The 17200-nt window shown below is 38.8% G+C and overlaps 1 protein-coding gene and 1 pseudogene across 9 annotated transcripts in view; both read right to left on the bottom strand.

Moving 5' to 3' along the window:
* The window catches only part of EDA (ectodysplasin A), a gene marked incomplete at both ends in the record, with an annotated part of 368129 nt that overhangs the window by 15042 nt on the left and 335887 nt on the right, over positions 1-17200 (bottom strand). The gene's annotated exons all lie outside the window — the stretch shown is intronic.
* LOC308415781 (ubiquitin-conjugating enzyme E2 variant 2-like) lies at positions 784-11806 on the bottom strand (annotated as a pseudogene). Its single transcript has 2 exons — positions 11717-11806; positions 784-1216 (listed from the first exon to the last, which is right to left on the bottom strand). The product of its transcript is annotated as a ubiquitin-conjugating enzyme E2 variant 2-like (transcript).

Raw genomic sequence — 17200 nt, 5'->3', positions numbered from 1 at the left:
GTCTAGGAATTCATCTATTTCCTCCAGATTTTCCAGCTTTGTTGAGTATAGGCTTTTTTTTTTGAAGACACATTCCATATTTTATTTACATTTTAAGACTAACTTTCATCTTAAAATCACATATCCATACACCTATTTCCTTTTTGTGGACTTCACTTCTAAGCATATTTTATTAAAGAAAGACTGTAAACAAATTACCATGTCTGTTACATGTAACAAACGGAAACAGCTTTCAACAGAAACTCAAAACTCCAAACACCTTTTTATTATAAATCCAGGTATGAAAACAATCCTGAACCTATTTTTGATGCTAATAGTAGTCAGCACCCACACCGCTTCAAGAATGACCACAATTGGTGACTATTCATTACATCTGCTACTTGAAACAATTTCAGCTGCAGCTCTGTGCATGATGGAAAAGCGCCAGTTTTGCTCCTCCTTCCTGAGACTTTACTTCTCAGAAAAACAAAGGTGTCCATGGCCACCTGACACTCTTGCCATACTTCTGTCTGGGAAACCTGAATTCCATTTTGAATACTTCAGGTTCTTGTTTAAACGACAGTGCTTTAAGAAGAGAAAGAAAAACTGTGCTGCGCTTCTCTTGTTACCTGAAAACATAATAGGTGTACATATATTAAATATATTCTTACGGTTGTCTAGGTAATGTTTACCGGCTGCAATTCTTTTACTTAATGTGTGGGTATTTTGCATGGTGATATTTAATCAAGACATAAACATGAGTAGAAGGTTGCTGATTTAAGACAAGTTTGAGATCCACTAAAATTAGTTGCTGTATGTCTGTCCTGGTGGCTGTGGAAGCTTCATACTTTCTTTGGACATCATAAGACGTCTTAGGTCTTGAAGTACAACTTTAATTCTATAGGAATTTTGCCATTTTGCCAATATGGGAATGCTCTGTGAATCCACTATTCCACTGGAATCATTGATTCCATTCGTATTAATTTTTGTTACAAATCTGATGGTAGAGCTTCTGGGTATTTAGATCTATATTCTACTTTCAGGCTATTAATTCTGTTTTCATAGTTTGTCCTTGGCCCAATAATCATGCCTGTCCTCCTTGTGTCATGTCTTCATCATTTTCAAGGCCTCAGCTAACCATGCCATCACCTACTCTGTTCTGTCCTTCTTCAAGTTCTTCCAACAGGCAAAAATTATGAGGAACTTTAACTCCTGTGGAGACCACTATCTTCTCCAGCTAGAGTATAGGCTTTTGTAGTAGGATCTGATGATTTCTTGAATTTCCTCAGTTTCAGTTGTTATGTCTCCACTTTCCTTTCTGATTTTGTTAATTTGGATACTCTCTCTTTGCCCTCTAGTTAGTCTGGCTAAGGATTTATCAATCTTGTTAATTTTCTCAAAGAACCAGCTCTTGGTTTTGTTGATTCTTTGAATGGTTCTTTTTGTTTCTATCTGGTCAATTTCGGCTGTGAGTTTGATTATTTCTTGACGTCTACTCCTCTTGGTTGTATCTGCTTCCTTTTGTTCTAGAGCTTTCAACTGTGCTGTCAAGTTGCTAGTGTATGTTCTCTCCAGTTTCTTTTTAGAAGCACTCAGAGCTATGAGTTTTCCTCTCAGTGCTGCTTTCATTGCATCCCATAGGTTTGGGTATGTTGTGTTTTTGTTTTCATTAAATTCTAGAAAAACCTTAATTTCTTTCTTTATTTCTTCTTTGACCCTGCTATTGTTTAATAGACAGTTGTTTAGTTTCCATGTGTCTATGGGCTTTTTGTTGTCTTTGATATTATTAAAGACCAGCCTTAGACCATGGTGATCTGATAGGATGCATGGGGGTATTTCAGTCTTCTTATATCTATTGAGGCTTGTTTTGTGACCGATTATATGGTCAATTTTGTAAAAGGTGCCTTGAGGTGCTGAGAAGAAGGTGTATTCTTTTGATTTATGGTAAAATGTTCTGTAGATGTCTATTAATTCCAATTGGTTCATAACCTCTGCTAGTTTCACTGCGTCCTTGTTCAGTTTCTGTTTCCATGATCTGTCCATTGATGAGAGTGGGGTGTTGAGGTCTCCCATGATTATTGTGTCAGGTGCAATGTATTTTTGAGCTTTAGTAGTGTTTCTTTTATGAATATGGGTGCTCTTGTATTTGGAGCATATATGTTAAGAATTGAGAGTTCCTCCTGACAAATTTTCCCTGTAATGAGTAAAAAGTGTCCTTCCTTATCTTTTTTGCTAACTTTTGGTTGAAAATATACTTTATTTGATATTAAAATGGCCACTCCAGCTTGCTTCTTGGGGCTGTTTGCTTGGAAGTTTTTATCCCAACGTTTTACTCTGAGATAGTGTCTGTCTTTGTTTCTGAGATGAGTTTACTGTATGCAGCAAAATGCTGGATTCTGTTTATGTATCCAGTCTGATAGCCTATGTCTTTTTTATTGGGGAATTGAGTCCATTTATGTTAACAGATATTAAAGAATAGTGGTTGCTGTTTCCTGCTATTATTGCTTTTGTAGGTTGAGTTGTGCCTGTGTGTCTTTCTTCTTTTGATTTTCTTGCTTAGGTATTTTTTTTTTGTTTTTACTATGATGTAGTTTCCCTCCTTGTATGGGTTTCTCACCTATAATTCGTTGTAGTGCTGGGTTTGTGGTCAGATATTGTATAAATTTAGTTTTGTCCTGGAATATCTTGGTCTCTCCATCTATGGTGATTGAGAGTTTTGCTGATGGTATAGCAGCTTAGGCTGACACTTGTGTTCTCTTAGGGTCTGCATGTTGTCTGTCCAGGATTTTCTAGCTTTTATAGTCTCTGTTGAGAAGTCAGCTGTGATTCTGATTGGTCTGCCTTTATATGTTACATGACCTTTTTCCCTTACTGCTTTTAGTATTCTTTCTTTGCTTTGGGCACTTGGTGTTTTGACTATTATGTGTCGAGAGGAATTTCTTTTCTGGTCCAACCTATTTGGAGTTCTGAAGGCTTCTTTTATGCTCGTGGTCATCTCATTCTTAAGGGTAGGGAAGTTTTCTTCTATGATTTTGTTGAAGATATTTATTGTGCCTCTTAGTTGATATTCTTCACCCTCTTCTATTCCTATTATCCTTAGGTTTGGTCTTCTCATTGTGTCCTGGATCTCCTAGATATTTTGGGTTAGGAGCTTTTTGGCTTTTGCATCTTCTCTGACAGTTTTGTCTTTGTTTTCAATGTTGTCTTCGGCCCCTGAGATTCTCTCTTCCATCTCTTGTAGTCTGTTGGAGATGCTTGCATCTGTGACTACTGATTTCTTTTTTAGGTTTTCTACCTCCAGGGTTGTCTCTTTTAGTGTTTACTTTATTGTTTCCATTTCCATTTTAAATTCCTTCTTCAATTCCTTCATCTCTTTGGTTCTGTTTTCCTCTAGTTCTTTGATTTCTTTGAGTGTTTTTCTTGTTTCCTCTTTAAAAGCTTCTATTTCTTTATGCTTTTCCTTCTGTTCTTGTTTAAGGATCTTTATCATCATCTTGCGGTATGATTTCAGGTCTGAGTCTTCTTTTTCTGGAGTGTTTGGCATTCCCCTCTTTGCTGTGATGGGATAGCTGGGTTCTGATGTTTCCAGGTTGTCTTGGTTTCCATTGGGTAAGTTCTTTCGCTTTCCTCTTGCCATCTTGTTGCCAGTGATTGGTTCCTTTCTCTCCCGTGTACCTTGCCCGTGTCCCTGGATCTCTGCTCTTCCTGGTGGCAGATGGTCTGCACGTACGGGCCCTATGGGTGGAAACCTTGTCCATATGGCAGAGTTCCTGCTCCCCTGAACTAATGGGGGGGCGCTTTCCACATGCTCGTCCCAGACCTCTCTGTGCCCAGCTACTTGCAACACAGTCTCACCAGGCCTGGGTCCCTGGATCTCCGCTGTTCTTGGTGGCAGATGGCCTGAGCATTTGGTTTCCACGCACAGGCCCTCGGGTGGAAATTGAGTCCCTACAGCAGAGTTCCTGCTCCCCTGAATCAATTGGGGGGCGCTTTCCGCATGCTTGGCTCAGACCTCTCTCAGCCCAGCTACTTGCAGCACAGTCTCACCAGGCCTGGGTCCCTGGATCTCCTAGTCACATCTTTATTGTGATTTAATTTGTTAGTTATTAGAATCATGCAGCTGTATTCCACATGCACTCCCAAAATTTACCATAACTTAATAGGTGTTCTAAAAGAAATGCCAACTGTTTCATCTGTAGTAAAATCAGAAGTCTCTTTTCATGTATTTGTTTTTAAAGAAAACCATTTTAATCAATAGAACTCATTTTTATTCATGGGGATTCAGGATTTTTCTTCCTTTGGATGAATCTAACTTTCCTTAGACACAGGTACTTAAATTCTGTTCCAAACTCCACAAAGCCAATATAGCCTAGTTCTAAACCACCGCCAACATCCTTAGAAATATTTCTGTAGTCTACAGTTTGTATCATGCTTCTGTGTATTATCTAACTTGATTCTTGTTAAACTCTAGAAAGATTTTCACCTATGAAATCAGGTTTCATAGGAAGCTAATAGAGTCTCTAACTGGGAAGATCTCCAGTGTTGCCCCAGAGCAAATATGTCCCTTAAAAAAAAAATCCAAAGTCTGTTTTGATTTCCCTCAGAAAGAAATGTGTAGCAGTAGGAATTGTGTGCAGTGTGCAGAAGATATTTCAGGTTCAGTGGAGCAATTTAAGTTCACGAATTTCTCTTTTTATATCTTCCTTTTCCTCACACCTTTCCTACCTTGTCTGTTGTTGTCTATTTGTGCTCTGATTTTTTTTTCCCCAATAATGTTTAAACGTGTAATCTACATTGGCCTTGAACTGTAATCCACCTGCCTCAGTCTCCGGAGAGCTAGGGCACAGACATAAAGCATACCTGGCTCCTTGATATTGTTTTTCAAAACAGCATTAAGCATTCTTGATGGCTACAACTGGGCAAGAACCAATAACACAAACAGAAAAGCACTTTGTTCTTGAGTAAGATAGCTGTTTAAGGAAGGACGAACACAGAAAGGGTGCGGCCCCATCAACTAGCTAACAATGGGCCAGTTAACCACTCCAGCCTCATAGGCGAGCAGTACGGTGATAGCTGCTGCATCTGCTCTGACCTTATAGGCAAGGTGGCATATTCTTGCTCAACTTTTTGGCCAGTTCAGCTAGTTAAGGGATAGAGTTATTGCATCAGATTCTGAGGCAACCCAGGACATGGTCTTTTCTAAGCATACTTATGGAAGGTAGCATAGTAAATATTTCCAGAACACCATCATCACAGAACTTACAAGTTGGATAGGGGTGTTAGTTTTCAACCTGGGACAAATGGCTGGAGTGCCTATTTAACAGATCAAATCAAACCTGGCCACCAGGTTCTCCCTGTATCGCTTAGCCCCTACCTGTAACAGGGCCTCCTGGCTGGCATACCCCACTCCATCCCCTACTCTGAACTCTAGTCCAGGAGGCTGGGATGCTCTTCCCTATATAATCCAGACATTTTGGTTACCTTCTCTTTTTGTACCTATGGGTTTCCTGGCTGCTATACCTGGCTAGACTCTCTCTCCTCTCCCTTCCTCTCCCCCCAGCTCAGACTCATGTACACTCTCCTAGAAGTCCCTGCCTCTACCTATACTCTCCCTTTTATCTATAGTAAACTTTCTCCTACACCATACCTAAGAACAGTAATAATTCCTTTTCTTTTTCTTTCTTTCTTTCTTTCTTTTTTTTTTTTTCATTCAAGAGGGACCCAGGAGTCATGCTTACTAGTTGAGTTGAGGAATAAAAAACTTAAAAAAAAAAACAGGTTCACCTTAAGCACATGTGTGGTAAAAGGGAAAGAGGACAAGTTTCATTTGTTTGCTTGTTTTTGGACAGAAGGTCTTACTACAGAACCCTGTCTAGCCTGGAATTAACTTGTGTCTCCGAGTAGCCTTTAAACTCAGAACTCAGAAATCCTCTTGCTTCACTGCCCCCCAAGTGTTGGGATTTACAGTCATGTGCCACACTGCACCTAGAAAAGGGAATTGAAAACATGATTTCTACTCTAAATCTTGCTAAGGATCTATGGTTGGGGAGCTCATAGACTCTGTGATTGAACCTACCTACCTTTTTCTTTTCTAAATAGACATAGTTTCACACTGTTCTCCAAATTGCTATCTCCTTAACCACTTTCAGACCTCATCAGAGAAATGTCTTTGTGCAGTAGGTGGTTAGTGCAGAAACTTACAAGTGGTCAAAGTGCAGGGAATAAGTGTTAGTGGAGTGCTCAGCCATGAACTATTGTGCTGGCTGGTTTTGTATCAATTTGACACAAGCTATAGTCATCTGAAAGGACAGAGTCTCAACTGAGAAAATGCCTCTATAAGATTTTGCTGTAGGCAAGCCTTTGGGCATTTTCTCAATTAGTGGTTGATGGGGGAGGACCCAGCCCATCCTGGCTGGTGCCATTCTTGGGCTGGTGGTCCTGGGTTCTATAAGAAAGTAGGCCATCAGGAGCAAGCAACTACACAGTACTTCTCCACAGCCCATCAGCTCCTGCCTCTGTTTGAGTTCCTGCCCTGACTTCCTTTGCTGAAATGTAATGTGGAAATGTAAGCCGAATAAACTCTTTCCTCTCTATCTTATTTTTGGTCTTGGTCTTTCATCAAAGCAATAGAAACCCCAAGAAAGACAACTAACTAACATATTTCCCCTTCCCTATAGGGTCAATCATAGAAGAGGACTGTGAAAAGACTGTAAGAGCCAGAGGTGTTTTCTTGGATGTGACAGGACAGTTGTACTCATGAACTCATTGCGGCTGTGGTCATCCATGCAACATTTTTATAAGACCAAGCCAGTCAACATGAAGCATAGAGGTGTCACAGGGGAGTCCATTTTCTTAAGGGTGTGGCCCCTGGTGGGTCTACTGTGTTCCAGTGCCGCATACCATAAGTATTTGGGCAAGTACAAATTACACTCAGTGGGTCAGCCAAGAAATGGAGACAACAAGGATGTCTGTCAACTGGTAAATGGATAAAAAATGTGGTACATTTCTACAACAAAGTATTATCCAATTGTTATAAAACAAAATTATGACGCTTGCAGGTAAACAAATGTTCTGAGTGAGGTAACTCAGACTCAGAAAGGCAAATGCCATGCATCTCTCACCCTGCCCCCATTTGTGGAAGTTAGTTGGTGTTGCTATTGCTTTTGTTTTTTAAAGATTTATTTACTATGTATACAGCGTTCTATCTGGATGTATACCTAGATGCCAGAAGAGGGCATCAGATCCCATTACAGATGGTTGTGAACTACCATGTGGTTGCTGGGAATTGGACTCAGAACCTCTAAAATAGCAGCTAGTGCTCTTAACCACTGAGCTAACCCTCTAGCCCTTGTTTTTGTTTTGACACAGGGTCTCTCTATGTAACTTTGGCAGGTCTAAAACTTGCTCTGTACACCTGGCTAGTCTTGAACTCACAGAGATCCTTCTGCCTTTGTCTCCTGAGTGGTAGGATTAAAGGTGCAGGCCTATCTCTGTACCAATACCATGCAGTTTTTTAAAACATAATTGATCTATAATACAGCTTGAGGTCAGGGATGGTGATTCCCCTAGAAGTTTTTGTTTTTTTTTTTTTTTTTTTTTGTATTGTTGAGAATAGTTTTTGCTATCTTAGGTTTTTTGTTATTCCAGATGAATTTGCAAATTACTCTTACTAACTCTATGAAGAACTGACTTGAAATTTTGATGGGGATTGAATTGAATCTGTAGATTGCCTTAGGCAAGATGGCCATTTTTACTATGTTGATCTTTCCATTTTCTGAGCTCTTCTTCAATTTCCTTCTTCAGAGACTTGAAGTTCTTATCATACAGATCTTTCACTTGGTTGGTTAGGGTCATACCAAGGTATTTCATATTCTTTGTGACTATTGTGAAGGATGTTGATTCTCTAATTTCTTTCTCAGCCTGTTTGTCCTTTGAGTAGAGGAAGGCTACTGATTTGTTCGAGTTAATTTTATACCCAGCCATTTTGCTGAAGTTTTTTATCAGCTGTAGGAGTTCTCTGGTAAAAATTTTGGGGTCACGCAAATAAACTATCATATCATCTGCAAATAGTGATATTTTGACTTCTGCCTTTCCAATTTGTATCCCTTTGACCTCATTTTGTTGTCTGATTGCTCTGGATAGTAGTTCAAGTACTATATTGAATAGGTAACGGGAGAGTGGGTAGCCTTGTCTAGTCCCTGATTTTAGTGGGATTGCTTCGTTTCTCACCATTTACTTTGATTGTGGCTACTGGTTTGCTGTATATTGCTTTCACTATGTTTAGGTATGGGCCTTGGATTCCTGTTATTTCCAAGACTTTTAACATGAAGGGGTGCTGAATTTTGTCAAATGCTTTCTCAGCATCTAGTGAGATGATCATGTGTTTTTTTTCTTTGAGTTTATTTATATAGTGGATTATGTTTATGGATTTCTGTATATTGAACCATCCCTGCATCACTGGAATGAAGCCTATTTGATCATGGTGAATGGTAGTTTTGATGTGTTCTTGGATTTGGTTTGCAAGGATTTTATTGAGTATTTTTGCATCCGTGTTCACGAGGGGGAGTGGTCTAAAGTTCTCTTTATTTGTAGGGTCTTTATGTGGATTAGGAATGCACATAATTGTGGCATTGAAGAATGAGTTGGGTAGTGTTCCCTCTGCTTCTATTTTGTGGGATAGTTTGGAGAGTATTTGTATTTGGTCTTCTATGAAAGTCTGATATAATTCTTCACTAAACTCATCTGGTTCTGGGCTTTTTTTTGGGGGAGGGGGGTTGGGAGGCTTTTGATGACTGCTTCTATTTCTCTAAGTGTTATGGGACTGTTTAGATGGTTTATCTGATCCTGATTTAACTTTGGTACTTGGTATTTGTCTAGGAAATTGTTCATTTCCTCTAGATTTGAGTATAGGCTTTTGTAGTAGGATCTGATGACTTCTTGTATTTCTTCAGCTCCTGTTGTTATGTCTCCCCTTTCATTTCTGATTTTGTTAATTTGGATACTCTCTCTGTGCCCTCTAGTTAGTCTGGCTAAGGGTTTACCAATCTTTTTGATTTTCTCAAAGAACCAGCTCCTGGTTTTGTCGATTCTTTGTATAGTTCTTTTTGTTTCTATTTGGTTGATTTTGGCTCTGAGTTTGATTATTTCCTGCCATCTGCTCCTCTTGGGTTTATCTGCTTATTTTTTTCTAGAACTTTTAGGTGGGCTGTCAAGATATTAGTGTATGCTCTCTCCAGTTTCTTTTTGGAGGTACTCAGAGCTATGAGTTTTCCTCTTAGCATTGCTTTCATTGTATCCCACAAGTGTGAGTATGTTGTGCCTTCATTTTCGTTAAATTCTAAAAAGTCTTTGATTTTTTAAAATTTATTTCTTCCTTGACCAAGTTATCATCGAGTAGAGCATTGTTTAGCTTCCATGTGTATGTGGGCTTTTTGTTATATCTGTTGTTATTGAAGACCAGCCTTAGACCATGGTGATCTGATAGGATGCATGGGAGTATTTTGATGTTCTAGTGTCTGTAGAGGCCTGTTTTGTGGATGACTATTTGGTCAATTTTGTCCAGGATCTTCTAGTTTTCTTCTAGATCTTTGAGTCTTTGTTGAAAGGCTCATGTAATTCTGATTGGTCTTTCTTTATATGTTACCTGCCCTTTCCCCCTTACTTTTAGTATTCTTTCTTTGTTTTGAACATTTGGTGTTTTGACTCTTTTATGTTAGGAGGAGTTTGTTTTGGTCCAATCTATTTGGAGTTCTGTAAGCTTCTTTTATGCTCATGGTTCATTAGGTTAGGGAAGTTCTCTTCTATAAGTTTGTTGAAGATATTTACTGGGCCTTTTAGTTGGGAGTGTTTGCTCTCTTCAACACTTATTATCCTTAGGTTTGGTCTTTTCATTGTATCCTAGATTTCCTGGGTGTTTTGTGTTAGAATCTTTTTGATTTTCTCTGACTGTTGTGTCAATATTTTTTTTGTGTGTCTTTTCTCCCTGAGATTCTCTCTTCTGTCTCTTTTATTCTGTTGGTGATGAAAATCAACAAGACATCTTTGATTCCTGATGTCTTTTCTAGGTTTTCCAACTTCAGGGTTGTCTCCTTTTGTGATTTCTTCATGGTTTCTATTTCTGTGTTCAATTCCTCTACCAGTTTGGTTGTGCTTTCCTGTAGCTCTTTAAGTTTTTTTTTTTTTTTTACTTTGTGTGTGTGTGTGTGTGTGTGTGTTTATTTTTTGTTTCCTCTTTAAGGGCTTCAACTTGTTTTCGTGTGTTCTCCTGGCTTTCTTGTCCTTCTTTAAGTGTGTTACTTATTATGGACACATATTTTGTAAATTTGCTTTTGTCCTGGAATATCTTGGTTTTTCCATCTATAGTAACTGAGAATTTAGCTGGATATAGTAACCTAGACTGGCATTTTTTACTTATGTGATTCTAGAGGATCCCCATGAAGTATGATTTTAAGTCCAAATCTTGTTTTTTTTTTTTGAGTTGGGATACCCACAATTTGCTGTGATGGGAGAACTGGCTTCTGATGTTGCTAGGTTGTCTTGGTTCCTGTTTCTTAGTTTCTTCCACTTGCCTCTTGCCATCTTATTATCAGTGATCCTAGGTGATCTTGTTGTCTCTGATTGGAGCTTGTGTCTCCTATGGGTCTGTGGGCCTATGGGCTCTGGAGGGAGATTGCTCCTGGGTGTTCAGCTCTCTGGGTAGGCTGTGAGTTCCGATGGCAGTGGGCTGTCTCTGGGTTTTGTCCTGAGCAGTCTGTTCCCAGGCAGCACGAGCTACCTGCACCCTGAGAATTCTGTACGGTCTCTCCCCTGATAATCAGTGGAGAGGGAGTGTGGACACATCTGTGGGCTCAGGAGTGATAGCACTTCTGCAGCTTCTTTGGGTGCCCAGCAATGTGTGAGCAGGCTGCCAGTCCTAATGAATCAGGACTGGCATTGGCTTTGGGCTGGAAGTAAGAAATAGAGGCTTTAACACATTAAAAATTGTGGAAACTTATTGACAATAGATCTACCTTTAAAGAAATGTTAACAGGAATGAGATAGGCCAGAAGTTTGGATCTATATAAAGAAGAAGAGATAATGGAAGCTAAAGAAATGAGATCTGAACACCAACAACATGGAAGGGAAAATTCCACATGCCTCATACAGGCATAGAGATACAGGGAACTAATGATGGCTGAGAGGATGAGAAATAGTCCCTGCCAGGGATGTCTCTCCAGGTTGGTTATTCAAGACCAAGTGGTCAGCCCTGAGATCATGTACATACATGAAACACTCATTTGCACTCGATGGACTTAGTAGGTTGAGCTGACATATTTAAGTCTAACAAGGCCCATGATTTTGAAAGTAAGGAAGGTAAGGAGTTACAGGGAGGGGCTAGAGGGAGGAAAAGGCAGGGGAAAATGGTGTATTTAAATTTTATTTTTAAAAGCTAAAAACCATAAACTTCAGAAAGAAATATGCCTTAAACATTTTATTTATTCTTAATTTAGTAGATAATACTTTTGTTCAAAATAATAATAGCAAGTATACCTTATTTATAGCTTAAGGATCTGTGGAAGTAATTATAATCAGGGCTGCCTATGTGACCACGGACATTATATCTATTGGAGCACAGGAGGCTCTTCGGTGGCTATATAATTGGAGACAACTCCCCTCCCTGAGCCTCTGTAAATAGTCAATAGCTTCCCAGGGAACAGGGAGCCTCAAGTACTTCTCTGCCTCCTGACTGACCGCTTACAGGCTCAGTCTTGTGCAGAGCCAGTGTAGGCAACTGCAGCTTCTCTGAGTTCCCAACTGTAGTGACTGTGTCATGCCCAGAAGGCAGCATCTTACAGCCCTTCTCCTATCATCTGGTTCTTATATTCTTTCTACCCTTGGGTCATGGTGTTCCCTGAGATAGAAGAGGTGGTATTATTTAGGCCAGAGTACTCAACACTCAATTATTCTCAGCCATGAATTTTCACTCACTGCTATTCATTGTAAAAAGAAGTTTCTATAATCAAGCCTGAGAATATCATGTGTATATCTGTATAAATCTAACTATAAGTATTTAGAAAGTGGTTTGATGCCATGTTCATTTAGCGAACTCCATGAGTTTTTTTTTTTTTTAACCTGGTTTTTAGCACCAGGCATGAATCTCCTTTTGAGGAGCGGGTATTTATCACAGAGTGGTAAGTTGTACTCACAACACTCATTTGCACCAGCGGGCATGTGTTGGTAGGTAGGTGGCATTGTAGGACACAAGGTCCACATATGGCTGGAAATACTGAGTTTTCTTCCTGAGCATCCTGTGTTACATTTTGACACAATATATATTAGTCAATAGGGAGGGAGTTTCCAGTTAAGTTCCAACTTGGTTTGCCTATGCTATGAAACCAAGGTATGTGATGTCTTCAGCTATAGTGTGTTATTGTCAAGTTCTGGTGGGCAACCAAGAATGGTGGCAACAGTCTATGTTGTTAGTGGGCCTGTACAATCTTCTTGATCATCAACTTGTAGGGAGATGTCTACATGTCTTCTTACATCCTTCGTTTTGGTTAACTCCCTGTCTCTACCTCTTTCTGTCCTGTGTCATTTGCAACCCTTCCCATTTAAACCTTACCATCATAGTAGTCTTCCCTCTGTATTTTCATTTAACATGAGCTCTTACTGTTTGCTCCATTTAAGCCTCTTTCCCCCAACCCATGGCCATTATATAACCTCTTGCTCTCTGGATTTTCTAAGTTAAATAAAAAAATCTAAAATTTTGAAATTATGTTCTACATATGAGAGGAAACATGCAGTGTTTATCTTTATAGGTTTTCCCCCTAGTATAATTTTTCTAGTTCTACAAATTTTTCTAAAATTTCATAATTACATGCTTTAGTGGTTTATAATTTCATTGTACAACTGTATCACAAATTTTCATTACCCCTTTATCAGTTGATAGACATATGCCTTACAATAGGGCTCTTATTGCTATAATAAAGCACTATAATAAAAAACAACTTGGGCAGGAAATGATTGATTTCAGCTTACAACTCTCAGGTCATAGTTGTAACTTTGCCAAGGGAAATCAAGGCAGGAATCTGGAGGCAGGAACTAAAGAAGAGGCCATAGAGAATGTTGTTTACTGGTTTGTTGCTCATAGGCTGCTCAGCCTGCTTTCTTATATAACTCAGAACAACATGCTCCGTGGTAGCACTCACTGCCCTGCCATAGAAAGGGTTCACTCACATCGTTATCATTGTAGAAAATGCTCTCACAGGTTTACCCACAGGACAGTCTGGTTAGAGGCATATTCTTTGTTGATGTTTCCTCTTCCCAAATAGCTCCTGCTTGTTTCAAGAAAGAAAAAAACAAACAAACCAGCCAACACTCTGTTTAGGCTGCTTTGTTTTTCCATCTATTGTGAAGGAGTCATTGATAGACATAGTTGGGCAGGTAGTTCTGTCACAGAGTAGAGGGTACATTGGGCATACACCCAGAAATAGTCTAGTTGGATTTTGTGGTCGATCCAATTTCTAGCCTTTTGAGGAATATAATGCTGGATTCTACAGCAGTCGTACAAGTTTACACCCATACCAACATTCTCCTGCCCCATCCCCTTACTAGCATTCGTTGTCACTTATTGTTCTCTTACAGATCAGCATAACTGGGGTGAGATGAACTCCTAATGTGGGTTTTAATTTGCATTTATCTGGTGAATAGAGACGTTGACCACTTTTTCAAAAGGCTTTTTAACTTAGTAAAGTCCTATTTGTCAACTGTAAGCCTTATTTTCTGAGAAAACAGTGCCTTATTCAGAGAGCCTGTGCATGTGGCTATGTTTTGTTGCACATACCCTACATGTTCTAGCAATTTCAAATTTTCAGGTATTACATTGAGATCACAGATCTGTTCGAAGCTTATTTTTTATGCAAGGTAAGAAATAGAGATATTATTCTTAATTGTACAAATGTTTTACTTGCAGAAATTCTTAATCCAAAGTATCACATGAACAGTCTTGTTAAGGGTCTTTGCTTCCCTTCAAAACTTCACAAGCCAGACCTCCTTCACCTGTATTTCTCTTAGTAGTAACTTCTAAATTCCCAAAACAGTTCATTAAGCTTGATCACTCAATGGTTTTCCTAGCCTAAAGCTCCAAAATTCTCCACGCTTCTCCCACAACATATTCAAAGGCAAAAATGCTACATGGTCAGATCCTTCACAGCAAGAGCTGACTCTTCCTGGCACTGATTTCTGGTTTAGTTTGTTTCTCTGTAGCTATGACAAGACACTGACCAAAATCAGCTTAAGAACAAAAAGGTTTATTTGACTTACACATCTCAATCACAGAAGAGAAGCAGGGAATTCAAGAAGAGGCAGGATTGCTTACTGGCTTCTGGGAATTTGCTCTCTTCAGGTGACTCCAGTTTGTGTCAAGCTGACAAAACCTAACCACCATTACACGCACCGATACTAACTCAAAAACAAATGAATTTCTATAAGTTTTTAAAATAAATTTTCTAGCTGTAGATATTTTACTAAAATAGCAGAAAATGGACTAAGACAACAACCAGGAAGAATTTGTTTCTTATATGTATGGCTCGAATAACATAAAATTAATTTATTTACTATACTTTATATCAATAATTTAAGAAGAAAAATCAAATAGTCATATCACTAGATGTAGAGAATATTTTAAATAAAATTTTATATCTCCTTATGATTAAAATTCTACCCAATAGGAATCAAGGACTTTCCCTCAATTTAATTAAGAAATCTATAAGAAATCCTGTATAACACAGTGATGAGAAAACCAGATGTTACCCCTTAGACCCAAGAACAAGTAGGGGATGTACATTTTCAACACTATAATTCAGCAATCATTCTGCAAATCCTAGCTCACGTGAGAAGAAAAGAAATAAAATGAAAGGAAGAATTAGGCCCGTCTAGTTACAAATATCATAGATTTCTGATAGAAAATTAAAAAATATGTTCCTGAAACTAAACATCAATTAAAATAATGTTTCAAAGTTAACCTCTTTTCTAAATATCAGTAATAAATAACTGAAATTTGAAATAACAGATTACAGCATTATTTACCTTAGAATGAGAGAGGGGGTAGTATTTAGGTATAGATTTAACAAAATATGAGTATCCATATGGGAAAAACTTGATTTAATAAGTAAACATCTAAATGGGAAGATATCCCATGACCATGGAAAAGAACTTAATATTGCAAAAATGTCAAATATGATATTGTGGAATAAAACAAAGTTGGAGAACTGCCATTCTTTGATTTAAAATTTATTAGAAAGCTATAGCAATGGAACCAGCATGGTATTGATGAAATGGCACACAGAGGTGAAGCAGAACACAGAGCTTAGGAATAGACTTAGAATAGAGTCAACTGATCTTTGACAAAGGAGAAAAGGCAACACAACAGAAAAGAATGAGGGTTATTTTCATACATGGTGGTAGAACAACTGGGCATCTAATGCATGCAAGTGAATCTAAACAAGGACTTTATGCCTTTCAAAAAATTAACTCAAACGGGGTCAGAGATTGAAAACCTTAAACACAAAAACTATAAAAATCTCAGGAGACAACATAATAAATAAACCTCTAGTCAACTTTACCCTTTGTAATGAGTTTTTAGATAGAAAACCAGAAGTACAACCTGAGAAAAAAAGTTAACGTGGCTTTCCTTAAAATTAAGACTTGTTAAGAAAATGGCATCATTAAGTGGCTACAGGGCATGGTGATGCGCTCCTTTAATCACCACAACTATGGAAGCAGAGGCACACAGATCTCTTGATTGAGGGTAGCCTGGTCTATAAATAAGTTTCAGTACAGGCAGGGTTAAACAGAGAAATGCTGTCTCAAAAAAACAAAACAAAACAAATAAACAAACAAAAAACCGAAACCCCAAAGTCACAAACAAACAAATAAGAACCATGAGAAACATTTACAAAAACACATGGTACATGTCATATAAAATACTTCTATCCAAAAGTTATTTGAAACTAAAGTTTTGAAAACAAAGAAGAAAACAGGCAACCCAATTAAGAAACTGGCAAAAATCTAAATAGAAAACCTAATAATCAAGAAAGAATCAAATTAAGAAATGAGCCATACCCACTATACCTCAAGCACACTTGCTCAACTGTGTTTATAACAACTTTATTTGTCATAGCCAGAATCTGGAAACAACCTATATGTACCTCAGCTGAAGAATGGACAAAGAAAATGTGATACACCTACACAATGGAATACTATTCAGCTATTAAAGACAAAGAGGGCATGAATTTTGCAGGAAAATGGATGGAAATAGAGAATATTATTCTGAATGAGGTAACCCAGTCTTAAAAGGACATGCATGGTATGTATTCACTTATAAGTTGATATTAGCCATAAAGTACAGCATACCCATGATACACTCCACAAACCCAAAGAAACTGGGTAAAAAGGAGGGCTCAAGGGATGGTGTGTGAATCTCATGAAGATAGGGGAACAAAAATCCATTGGAGATTGATGGAGGGAGGGATCTTGGTGGGAGATGGGGTGAAGAGGGGAATGAGGATGAGAATTGGGTGTGGGAAGCGGTGGGTGTGAGAGGGCTGAGGGAGAGGACAGAAATCAATGGGAAGCATCTCTGGAAGTATCAGGTGGAGCCTGGGGAGTATTGAGGAAGAATGGGGGATAAAAGTGAGCAAACTGGAAAGATCAAAGACACCACAAGAAGACCTACAGATTCAATTAACCTAGGCCCATAGGGGCTCAGAGAGACTGAACTGCCAACCAAAGAGCATGCAGTGGCTGAACTTAGGTCTCCCTGCACATACGAAGCAGATGTGTAGCTTGGTCTTCATGTGAATCCCCTAACAAGTGGAGCAAGGAGGCTGCTTCTGACTTTTTCCTGCCATTAGATCCACTTCCACCTAGTTGGGCCTTAGTGGGAGAGGATGTACATAGGCATAAGATGACTGGATGTCCCAGGGTGGGGTGGTACCCAAAGAGGGCTTCCCTTTATCTGAGGAGAAAAGGATGGGGTAATGGGAGAGGGATTTGGAAAGGTGGGGCTGGGAGGAAAGAAGGGATGGGGGCTGCAATCTGTATATAAAGTAAATGAATGGAAGAATGAGTGGATGGATAAAAAGAAATGGGCAAAAGACACGAATATACACTTAACCAAAGGAGAGAATTAAGATGGGAAAAAGATTATTTGCCATGATGAAATCACAATTTAATATGAAGA

The sequence above is a fragment of the Micromys minutus genome, assembly GCF_963924665.1.
Source record: "Micromys minutus genome assembly, chromosome: X".
In the NCBI taxonomy this organism is placed as follows: domain Eukaryota; kingdom Metazoa; phylum Chordata; class Mammalia; order Rodentia; family Muridae; genus Micromys; species Micromys minutus.
Note: the sequence above shows the minus strand (reverse complement) of the source record. Positions and strands in the feature narration are given on the sequence as shown.